A 13,051-nucleotide genomic window follows, 5' to 3' on the forward strand; every position below is an offset into this window, starting at 1 on the left:
GAAAGTAAGTATCTTTGAAAAACTGCTCCATTTAATAGGCTTTTAGACACATCCAAAAAAGTACCCTTAATAGGAGCAAAAAACTAAGTAATTAGACCTCAAAGATTGCAAGATAGACAGATTTGAAGGAAAAATTACATTCTCATACAATGTAGGTAGCTGCTTCTTTCTAACGTTGTTAAAGGTGCTCAAAGACACATTTTCAATAAAAAAATCACGCTCATAATCGCTAACAGGGTAGACATAGCAACAGTCTGAAGACAAAACTTGCAGTCACTTTTGGTATTCATATTGTAATGAAGGAAAAAGTTTGGGTATCCCCAAACCGTTACTACATACATACTATGAGATACTAAAATAAAATCTTTCTGTCTTAAAATCTTTGAGGGATAATTACTTAGTTTTATGCCCGGGAGGAAGCCGCTGGATGCGGGCAGCGCAGGACCGATCGTCGTGGAGATCCTTGGGAGAGGCCTATGCCCAGCAGTGGGCGTCATACGGCTGATGATGATGACCCTATTAAGGGTACTTTTTTGGATGTGTCTAAAAGCCTATTAAATGGAACAGTTTTTAAAAACACTTTCAGGGTTCATGACAATCTCATGTGTTTATTATTCTTCGGCGAAGTTTTAACAACTGTAACAATTTAGACGAATTCTCACTTTGAATTCCAACTTCCAATGACTTTTTATCTTTCATTCGACTGTTTTTATTTTTTCACCTAGCGATACACATCCTTAGGTATAGTTATGAGGCAAAATAATTAGAAATTAGAAAGAAAAAAATTGAGTTATTAAGAAAGGGATAGCGACAAAATGATGATTTCTGAAGTAAGATAGAAAATCAAGAAAAAGGTGTAAAATGGGTCAGATCTCCTAAACCGTAAATAATCGGTGAACATACATGGGGGTGTTTCTGGTGGCTAATGAGCCCCTCTATCAAATTTTTCATTTTGAACGTGAACTTTTGGGCCTGTATATTGAAATAAATAAAATCAGTGTTAAATTAAGTGTTTATTCTAATTTATTTAAAAAAAATGAATATTTATTTACTAGCTGTGCCGAAAGCCGTTTGACCCGCATGGGTTTTCAGTTTTCAGGGAGTTATTTATATTTGTAATTAAAATCTACCTTTGAATTTTAAAACGTTTATTAATTATTACATGCATAATCACAAAATATATTTATATGGTACATTTTGGCACTTGCCTTTATTAGAAAAACCTTCATTTTTAGTTAGTCATTAAGGGTTTTCTTGAACATTTTGCTCCTTTCCGATCACCCCCTCTTTGCTTTTCGGTAGAACCTGCAAATGACAAAATATAAAAAACTATTAAGTATGATAATAAATTACTAAAAAGAAAAATAACCATTAATACCTATTATAGTAAGCTTAGAGATGAGCCAATTTTCCAACGTATCCAAAAAAGCGACAGTGTCAGTGATAAAAATGTATGTGATTACATGTCAATCTCTCAAATCACTGTCACTGTCGTTTTACGTACTTAATCGTTTGCAACTTGGCTAAAACCCCATAAAAGCCAGTTGGTTTGCATAAGAGATAACTCTAGAAAAAACTACATTAAGCAAATCAAATATATTTGTGGTTGTTATGATAAGATGAAAATAACAGAATAATTATACCACAAATACACAGGCACTGACTATTTCAGAGAAACTTTACCACGCGCCGCTTCCAGGTTAGTAGGTAAATACCTATATCAATCTAGAATACAAATACTGAAAGGATATTCCGGCATACAAAACATGGAACGTTTTCAGCTGCTTATCTTCCCGGCCAAGTCGTAAATCAGAAATGGTACTAAAATTAATTTTAATATTAGTACTATTTCTTAATTACCGACATACATAAGTACTCAAAGTGACACCCATAACGCAGCCGAGCGGCGAGATCACTAGGACATTGCAGTCTGGTTACCGGATTGCCCAAAAGTAAGATGATCTGTGCGTCGGAGGGCATGTTAGGCAGTCGGTTGCGGATTAAATAAGTATGCAGGTGTGTCGTCGTTACATGAGGCATGTCAAGGACCTATGGCGGCTCCGTAGTAACCCTGATACCAGGGTAGATGAGGTCAGTCAATTGTCTCAACCCACACGAGAGAAGGAGAAGTTTACTCGACTTTAGTAGGATACGGATAGGTACATACGAACCTTGAAGAGAATGTGTTTCATGTTGACTACGACGAGAAAATATCCCATAGTTTCTTGAAATATTTTTGCATTTCTGGTCATTCTTCCACTGGGTTGTACTGGATTGGGTTGCAGTATTAGTGGAATCTGTTAATTGTAACAATGGTTTAAATACATTGTTTGTAGGTAGGTACATAATGGACGTTAAGAAATAAAAAGGACCCATTACCAAATCACCCTAATAATTAGACACAAACCTAGATATTTTATCGTTATTTAGGTATTAAATAGAAGGTTAGTACCAATGCGTTAATAATAAAATGCATATCAAACTCAAGCGAACAAATAACAACAAAATCAAGGGTGTTTTTGCAAAAGTTAACTTATATAACTAGGTAGATTATTCACAACCACGCCGAAATACTACAGTTGATGCTTCTGTGTAAACCTTACAAAACAAAATATTTATAATATTAATAGTCTAATAAATAGTAATATACTAAGTAGGTAAGGTAATAGGTACTTACCTAAAATCTAGCTAGTCTATTTATAAGTAAATAATTACTCACCATCTTTGATTTTGTCCAAGTTGAGCATACGTATAATCCTTGGGTTTTTTACTTCCACACAAAGATATACACGCTTCGAGCACCATGAACAAATTAAATAGAGAGATAATTATTACATCTATCCAACATTCGTCAATCATGACTTTTTATTGTAACAAAAATCGACCTTATTATTACTACAATGCGATCGTTATTTGTAGGGTCGTATGCTGACTGACGGAATACCGTGGTAAAACCACGATCACAAATAGACAATCAGCTTTCACTCTACAAATAACGATCACAGTGAAATATTAATAAGGTCGTTTTTTTATAAACTTCGTCGGCAATAATTTTGTCTAGGGGTGATCTTTCTTTTACCGTGGTTAAACCACGATCAGCATACGACCCTACAAATAACGATCACAGTACAGTAATAATAGGGTCGATTTTTGGTTGAATAAAAAGTCGAGATTGACAAAAAATTGGTGGATAGATGTAATACCTCTCTAATATCGCCGGCGCGGCGTAAGTACAGTAACCAAATAAAACGTAGGGATTTACGCTAGTGATAACTAAGTATATTAAATTTATTTAGGACATTAATAAGTAGTATATATTTGTAGGTAATTAGAATAACACGACAAATGATTCAAATTATTGCCTTTAAAAGAATTGTATTCATATTTACGAAGAATATAGTGTAAAATATGTCATTGAAAAATGAAGTTAAATGAAATAACGTAATAGTAATATCAAACCTTGCTTGGAAAAAACTACGTATTTATATTTACACCAAACCGTTACGCTAAAAGATTCGCAGAATAGGCAAGTAGCTGGAGTTACACCAAAAAGTAACGCTACAAGATTCGTGAAAGAACGAAGTAACTAGACGTACAACCATTGTCGTGTCGTATAATGTCGTGAAACATGTCAGTACGTTTACTTACGACTCGACCATCCTAAAAAACTTTCGTGTAAAATCGACGTAAGTGTTATTATGACTTTACTATATGGGAAAATTAGAAAAAAAAATCATGTATTTATACTTACTTTCTTATTATGGGGGAAAAATATTTTTATCAATGTTGCACAATTTCATTATTTTTGTAATATTTTCTTCATTTTTACTGATATCGTAATGAAAATTTGTGAGAAGGTGTATTCGTGTACGCTGAATTGAATGGTGCAATAAAAAAAAAATGTCGCTAGTCCACTTACTGCGTTTTTCCACGGGGGGTGCGATATGACCTTTAAATCAAGAAAGTGCGCTCCAAAGTTTGTTTTATTGCCGAACTTTGAAATTAGTAGGAGTCAGTAGGAGATCGTGGGTGAAATAGGAATTTATTTTAGTTATTCTGAACCTAAAAGAGGGATATTATTAGATTGTTTTGCTAAGTTTTGTAAGATAGAAAGACTTGGTTATCTGTGTAATATTATTTACATTCTAAGTTTATATTAATATTATATTAATTTAAATACATTATCTTTTTTTGGGTAAAAGAGAAATAAATATTAAAAATTCGACATAATCATGGTTCGATATTTTATTGTAACCATTTTTCTGAAAGAAAATACGATTTCAATTTACTATCTCTAGGATGTTGATAAGAATCCCAAGAAAAGTTGTGCCTTTTCTTTCTCCTCATGTTGTCATATTGTGTTTCTGTGTTATCCAGTGTATAATAAATTATTAAATAAGTAAATAAATAAATAAGAATTTCAATATACACAAAACCGCTACCGCAGGCCTCTGAAAGACAATAAAATCATTACAAACATCAATAAAATCGAGCCTAGTTTTATAAAATCAAATAAAAACAACGACCCACTCTATTTTATTGCTTTGTAACGTTGTTGAGCAAAGTTCCCACATTGAATGGAGATTACTGTTTTTATTACTTTCACATCTTTCTTTGCAAGTTCATAACGATTATTACTTTGTTTTTGTGAGCCCTTCAAAGAAAAACAACGCGATCACAATAAATCAAAAATAATAATTTTATTCTGAAGAAACAAGACTAAAATTGTGTTATTGCGTATTACAATCAGAAAATACCGCTTATTGAAAAACAAAAGTAAATTACAGGGAAAAGCTTTTACTACCAAAACTTGAAAGTTCAACTAAATAGTTATACTAAATACTTAAATCAAAAGTTTTGAGGAGAAACTAAAGCTGAATAACCTTTTTACTTACGGTTATTTTCTATGTAACTTAAATTTCCAACTTACACTTGTCGAGATTTTTTTGTTTTTTTCGATGATATTTAGAACAAACTTAATGTCTAGGCGTGAGAGGTCGTACCTGCTCAAGATATGCAGGAAGATGCCCGCGCCACCTGCGGTCACCTGGACTTCCTTCTCCATAAATTTCCGAATTTTCTTCTGAAACTTTTAAAGTTACGTTAGAAAAGTAAGTTCAGACGAGGCTCACAAACTCGTAAGTGAGGTTTGAAACTTTCCTAAATTGCCACATTCACGCTACCGAGTCGCACCAAGTGAACTAACTAAACTCAAATAACCCAATATTACGGAACGTTTTCGGTATATAACTCGAGTTTTAAGTTTAAAAGAAGTTAGCTTAGGATACGCTTGAATGAAATAATAGTGAGTTTGTTTGCTGTCTTGAAACTTGTCGTCAAGTATTATGTTTTGTCTTCCAAACGAACCAAAATGCACACACAATCGGGAGTAACAGACGAGCACGACAGACAGTGATCTACTCTGAATCGGCGTGCGTGTTTGAAGCGATTGATGAATGTGGAGGAAGCAAGAGAAGTGTGTCAGGATCGAAGCAAATGGAATTCTATAGTCTCTGCTTACCCTGGTGGGAAATAGGCGTGAGTTTATGTATGTATGTGTATGTACGACAGTTTATGTACTCGGCTGTACTTGCCAAACATCATCTAGACCGTTTTTTAACGAGTTTGATCGTGCAACTACTAGTACTTACTTCCTAACAAGATTCTAAACATGCTCAATAATAATATTGCATATGTATTTACACACCTTCTATAGTATATTCGGTTAAAGGAAAACTGAAGATGAGGCTACTTTCTACCTAAACGATATTTTTTTAATGTTGTGTTACCTGCCGTCTTTATGTATCTAAATAACGTCGAATACACAAATCTTTATTAGACAAAAGAATCATATAAGTAAAACTGAAATACAAATGATATGTCCATTTAAACGTAGTTACCTCATACAGAGTGTTAGTTACAACGTAACGAAAACTTTGAAGGATGATTCAGATCATGATTCTATCAAGTGGAATTTTCCGTCGCAAAAGTATGGAACTAAAAATAATTAAAAAGAACACTAACATTTGCATGAATTTTCCGATAGGAAATTCCACTTAATTTCAAATCAGATCTGAATCATCCACCTCGGTATTCGTTACGGTGTCTATATACAGTATCTTTACTGAGCGAAATAATTCAGCTCATTATACTGAGTTAAAATCAAGTGGAATTTTCTGTCGCAAAAGTATAGAATTGATAATAATTAAAAAAAAAAATGCGACGGAAAATTCCACTTAATATTAACTCAGAATCATGTCTGAATCTACTCCTTCAGTATTCGTTACGATTTTGCCTACATTCTGTATAATTATTTGCAGACAATGTGTCAATGTGTGTGTGTGTGTGTGTGTGTGTGTGTGTGTGTGTGTGTGTGTGTGTGTGTGAGTGAGTGTAATGTAATAAGGCAATGGCATAGCCCGGGCTGCATTGTGTGACGGATGCGGCAGAGACTTGATTAGGGAGCTTAAGCTGGATATATGATCCACGCAGGATATTTTATTTATGTCTGCCTTACGCAATAATAATAATGTAAATGGCAGTCCAGACATGACGTCATTACTACGTCACAAATCTCATTACATTAACATCTTAAAGTGACAAATTCCAAGTTTTGTAATCCATCACTTATTATTAGTCTTTCGTTAATTAACTAGTTCGGGTTCGCATCATTGTAAAGACTCGAAGACGGGTTATCGAATAGTTTGTATTGAATTACGTATTACCGGTCCGTGCCTGGGGCTCCTACGTACAGATTATGACGTAAATCAACTCTCTGAGTACACGTTAGTGCATAATATTTGCACAGATTGTAAATTCAACTAGAGTATGGACACAGGCACAACGAATAAGTTGTGTTGTGATAATTTTACGATGTTCATCTTTCTTGTCGGAGTTGATCTATTGATCAGTAGCACTAGTTAAAATAGTCAGTTACTTATTGTTCTTTTTTGATGTTTTATTGGAATATTTAGGCGGCGTAAAATTCTGTTCCTCTGTTTATTATTTCCCATTTATATTCAAAGTTACGCGTTTTCATTTTCAGGAACAGTGACTGTTGATTTTTACGTCCTTTCGCCTTCAATATCTTCAAGAATCCTTAATGAATGAAAAATCCTTACCAAACAAAGGACATAGTGATTTCGACAATGTCACCATCGGGAATCGAATTCGGACCTCCAGATTGTGAGCTTAACGCTCTGACCACTAGACCACGGAGGCTAAACTTTACACGTGGGTGAGTAATTTAAACGTTGTAATTGAAATCTGTTGCTTTCATTTCCACCGCAGCCTTTGTTTACTAATTTGGTTAGGTTACTTCAATACCAATTCAATTTACGTTATTTATAGTTCTCCCTAGAGATAGACGTTATTGTACTTTATACTAAATCTAAACTTTTTATAAAGAACTCACTAAGTGCTTAGTAAAATCTCTTTTAATCACATCATCAATATATTTATTGAAAAGCTTAATTCTATAAGTATATATATTTTTGTAAGATTGAGTCATATATTTATAATATAATAAATATGTTACATATTCAACCGGGTGAGAGCCTTTAGCGCTCCCCATTTGTCCGGCCGAGTAGTTAATGCCATCTGCGGCAAATCTACAATAAGTCATGTCAAAAAAAAAAAAAAGTTACATATTCATAAGTGCACTCAAAGTGTAGTTATCTGGTGATTTTTACGGTTGACATTCGTCGCCTTCATGAGGATAGTTTCCTATTGTTAAACTTGGCTACATTTATGTTATGATACGTCAATTTTATTAGGAACATGAATTCACTGTGGAAACTATTACTAATGTTATTCTTAACAAAGTCTGTAATTTGACATAATTGGTTTACGGTAGGAAATAGGCGTGAGTTTATGTATATGTATGTGTATGTGGTTTACGGTAATTGTATTATTAATAAATACCCCTTTATACTTTATTTAATTATGTTGCATTTTTCTTGTACACTCTAGTTATGTATTCCGGATCTACCGCGGGTACTGTAAGAATCCCGACGTAAGCTTTCTAAGTATTGCGTCGCAGACTCCCGGCGCAGACGGACAACGTCCTGCGCATTCAGCTAGAGATAAGCCCGAACTAACGGGAGGTATTGTTATTTTGATAACCTTCTTAGTAAATAGAATTAGCTCGTAAGTTTAGTCTTAAGTTGACCATTGTAGAGTACACATTAAAAAGTTTAAATTCAAACTTCAATTTTTACTTTTTAAAAAGAGTCCTCGCGTCGCTGCAACTTAAGTTGACATTTTTACGATTTGGTGGTGGAAACTTTGTTGGCTTATGCTAAAGTTTGGATATAATGTGTAACTGTAATAGTTATTTGTAATGTTATAGCTGTTTGTTTCCCAAATATATGTATAAAAATAAATAAAAATTCTGAACCTTTTCTAAGGACATCTCCAATTTGGTCATCGTAAGTCCTTCTCGGTCTTCCTCTGCCAGCCCTACCATCAACTTTCGCTTTATATACCGCTACTCTGAACCGGCGTGCGTGTATAAAGCGATTGATGAATGTGGAGGAAGCAAGAGAAGCGTGTCAGGATCGAAGCAAATGGAATTCTATAGTCTCTGCTTACCCCGGTGGGAAATAGGCGTGAGTTTATGTATGTATGTGTAAAAATTCTGAATTAACTTATCTATCTATTTCTTTTTGATTATGTTTCTGCTGGTGTAAGACTTAAGAAATTATTACAAATGTCGGATACAAATGCTTGTTTATTGGCATCCAAAATATCTCCGTCCACTTTTATAGGAATTTTACGGGCTTGCGTTAATAATAGCTATTAAAAAAACGGATATTTACTGGTGTTGTATTCCTTCAGCGCACGCCAGACCTCGACGCTAAACGTGACGAGTTGAAGGCCCGTCCCCCTCCTGCTCTCTCTCTCTATTTAAGAGCTGCGCTGTTGTCTCTTCTTCCCGCCAAAACCTTCACCTCCCGATACGACACGACCTGCACCTTCTCTTTTATTTGTTTCATAAATGTTATCCTAGGTCTACCCCTTCCTCTCTTCCCTTCAATTTTTCCTTCTATAATGTTTGTTATAAATTGTGTTGTCGTGTCGTATCAGGTGGCCAATCATATTTCCTCTCCGGTTCTCTATAGTCTTCAATATGGTTCTCTTTTCTTCAACTCTTTCCAGCACTTTTTCATTTGACACCATTTCAGTCCAGCTTATACCCTCCATCCTTCGCCAACACCACATCTCAAACGCTTCCAACCTCTCTCTGTCTCTCTGTGTCATAGTCCACGTTTCACTTCCATAGAGTGCAATGCTCCAAATATATGATTTAATAAACCGTTTCCTTATTTTTAATGATATGTTTTTGGTTTTCAAAATGTATTTTTTCCTGCTATTCATTATAATTACCGAAACTGTGTGCTCACGTGCCCTGACTGTGCGCGGGAGTTCACTGTGAAGATAGGCTACATAAGCATCAGTGTCGTGCCGACTAGAAGTGGAAGAGGTCGCCATGGCTGAAATCGATCGGAGATCATCATTATATTATCATTCCTTTAACACTTATATAAAATGTGTGATATCTTCCAGTAAGTATAAAATTTAATTTTGTTTGCGCAATTTATCTATACTTATAATAAATCTGTAGAGAGGTCAATTCTGTACATTAAATATTTTTTCAAAATAACTATCAGGGGGTGATAAGTGGTCGATACTGATGCCAAAAATGCAATCAGTAAAATTTTTGTCTGTCTGTCTGTCTGTCTGTCTGTCTGTCTGTCTGTCTGTCTGTCTGTCTGTCTGTCTGTCTGTATGTTCCTTATAGAAACAAAAACTACTGGACGGATTTTAATGAAACTTGGTACAATTATTTTTCACACTCCTGGACAGGTTATAGTATACTTTTCATCACGCTACAATCAATAGGAGCAGAGTAGTGAAGGGAAATCCTTTTGTATGAAAAATCTAAACCACTCAAGTTAGACGTTTGAAATTTGTCATGCAGGTATCTTAGGTACCGTGGAGGTGCAATAAGAAAGGAATTCCCGAAATTCCTACGAGAACGGAAATTATAGCGGGAAAATCCTTTTGTATGAAAAATCTAAACCACTCAAGTTAGACGTTTGAAATTTGGCATGCAGATACCTTAAGTACCGTAAAGGTGCACTAAGGAAGGAATTCCCGAAATTCCTACGGGAACGGGAATTAGCGGGAAAATCCTTTTGTATGAAAAATCTAAACCATTCAAGTTAGATGTTTGAAATTTGGCTCGCAGGTACCTTAGATACCGTAGAGGTGCACTAAGAAAGGAATTCCCGAAATTCCCACGGGAACGGGAATTAGCGGGAAAATCCTTTTGTATGAAAAATCTAAACCACTCAAGTTAGACGTTTGAAATTTGGCATGCAGGTACTTTAGTAAACTTAAAGCTTAGTTGCAACAGGATATTGCAAAATTCCCACAGGAACGGTAGTTAGCGGGGAAAAACATTTGTATGAAAAAATCAAATCTAAATAAAAGGAGAAACTGACTGACTCAGTGACTGACATATCAACGGCTAAACGTAGGCATTTGAAATTTGGAAGGGACATAGCTTAGGTACCGTAGAGGTGCACTAAGAAAGGAATTCCCGGAATTCCCACGGGAACGGAAATTAGCGGGAAAATCCTTTTGTATGAAAAATCTAAACCGCTTAAGTTAGATGCTTGAAATTTGGCAAGCAGGTACCTTAGTTAACTAAAAGCTTAGTTGCAACAGGATATTGCAAAATTCCCACGGAAACGGGAGTTAGCGGGAAAAAAACATTTGTATGAAAAAATCGAAACCGCGTAAGATAGATGTTTTCAATTCAATTATTTATTGCATTCCATGTAGTACAATGGGGTGTTACATAGGCATAGGAACTAAAACATGGACCCTGTAGGGCACAGCAACGTTGAAGGGAAGAGAGGAAGTGTGTATTAAAATTAAAACTCAATGAACAATCAATTAAAAAAAAATCAATTCAATCAATTAATTCAATCTAGCATGCATGCATACCTTAGTAAATATAAAGTTTATTTTTGGCTGTATTTTGAAAAATGGGAGTTATTGGGAAAAAAATTGTATGAAAAAATCTAAACTGCATAAGTATGCACTCCCACACACACAAAAATCTCTTTCTTATATAACACGCCACGCGGACGAAGTCGCGGGCAAAAGCTAGTTATTAATAGAAGCCTTTTGCAACCGTATGAAGCACGTACAAGACTTTTTAGTGGAAAGTTAACGTGGAAAAGGTTTATTGATCTCTTCATCGGCTTAGTGAAGTTCAACATTGACGGAATAAAGTTTTATCGTTCTGAAAGATAAGGAAAGTAAAAACTACACAAAAAAGTGTAAGATTTATTGCTCGAATTACTTGGCATGAAGAATGTTTGTCACATAAATAACTACTTAGTTTTCCGCCAGCGACTTCGATCGAAGTTCGTTCAAGCTTTCATCCCCTTGTTTAACTCTTTAAAATATGAATTTTTAAAGTCCCTTTTTATTTCTCACTTACATAATTCAGGGAATCTTTGCGTATGCTTCTACGCCGAGTGGTTCGGCTGTGTGTTGATCGATCAGACTTTTTTCCTTTATAGGTAGATATATAGACTTAAACGTAAATAAATAAATAAATTAAATTAAAATAATAATAATAATAAAAAAAAATAAAAAAATCATAAATTATTGCAATTCCTGTCGGGGTAAGTGGGAGCAATCATTGGAAGACCACTAGCAGCTTACTATCGTACTTGGTACTGGTATTTGCATCAATATCGACAGAAGACAAAGTACACAGTGAGAAGTTACCTATCTTGCGTATAGTTAATTCTTTACATAGCAGTCTTCACTAATTTGTGAGCCACGCTCCTGTTGGTATAGCATTCTTCATTCTTATCTACATGAAAGGCCAATTTCCTTATAAGACGCGACATTCGCCTTTCTTTAATCTGTTCCATGTAAGCTCTTCTTGGTCTTCCCTTTCCTTTATTTACTTGTAGCTACTTTCTATGATGTTTTAATAAATTCGTCGCGTCTAAGTGTCGAATCATATTGCTACTTTTGTTCACAATAACTCTCAATATCTGCCTCTTTCCCCTTTGTCTTACTACCACTTCTTCTTCTGTCCATCTTAATCTTTCCATCCTCCTCTAACACCACATTTCAAAGGCCTCGAGTCTCTCTCTCTGTTTTTTGTATCAGTGTCCAAGTGTCCCATCCATAGAAGGTTATAACACTCTATACGAAAGTTTTGATGCATCGTTTTCTGACCCCTTGTTACATAGCAGTATGGATCGCCTAAAGAAAATATTTGCATATGCCCCGGACATGTGTGAACCAATCACTTATCTAATGAAAATAAGAAACAAAACACAATTACTACACAATAATCCATCGAAACAATTATGTTGCGAAGACATCCAACGCGTGAGTCCTACGCGACATTTCAATAACAAAAAAAGTAATTTCGCTCGTTCTTTCAAAGTTTTCTTTGAGTCGGTCGCTTATCGCACTCGCTCAATCTCTTTGAGAGAAAAATACGAAATAACGCCGCCAGAGGCCTTTCAGTAGGTTGCACTTGCAATCAAAGATGCGGTTAGAAGCCCCCAGGCACGAAACGCGGTTTTACTTTTTCTATAAAGAGATTTCTGTTGGAGCAGGTAATGCTGGTAACAGGTAAAGGCATTGAATGAATTCAAATAAACGGATAGCGTCATTTAATAATTTCCTCTTCTTACTGATAAGAAGATTTAATAATGTTGGCGCTTAAAGAAGAATTATTTTATATTTTTTGAGAAAGAAATATCTGCTTACGTAAGTCGCGTCGAGACGCTATGAATTTATTAACTTTTATTTAGAATGTTTTTATCGAGCCAGAAAGTATAAATATCAAAGTTTCGTCAATTCCACATTGCAGTAGATACACTTTCATAGTATGAAGCTTATTTTAAAAACCAAAGTTTGAATTAATAATTCAAACTTTTTTATTTAAAACTCCATCTAGAACAAAGGAAATTGCTCAACTTTGTTTGAGCTGTAGTGCAAAAAT

At 34.9% G+C, this 13,051-nt stretch overlaps 1 long non-coding RNA gene across 1 annotated transcript; it reads left to right on the plus strand.

Moving 5' to 3' along the window:
• Window positions 1-6,833: 6,833 nt before the first annotated feature.
• On the plus strand, window positions 6,834-8,177 carry LOC126368113 (uncharacterized). Its single transcript, XR_007566538.1, has 3 exons — window positions 6,834-6,928; window positions 7,046-7,237; window positions 7,972-8,177. It is a non-coding gene; the product is annotated as an uncharacterized LOC126368113 (long non-coding RNA).
• Window positions 8,178-13,051: the final 4,874 nt, after the last annotated feature.

Source organism: Pectinophora gossypiella, chromosome 7, assembly GCF_024362695.1.
Source record: "Pectinophora gossypiella chromosome 7, ilPecGoss1.1, whole genome shotgun sequence".
Taxonomy (NCBI): domain Eukaryota; kingdom Metazoa; phylum Arthropoda; class Insecta; order Lepidoptera; family Gelechiidae; genus Pectinophora; species Pectinophora gossypiella.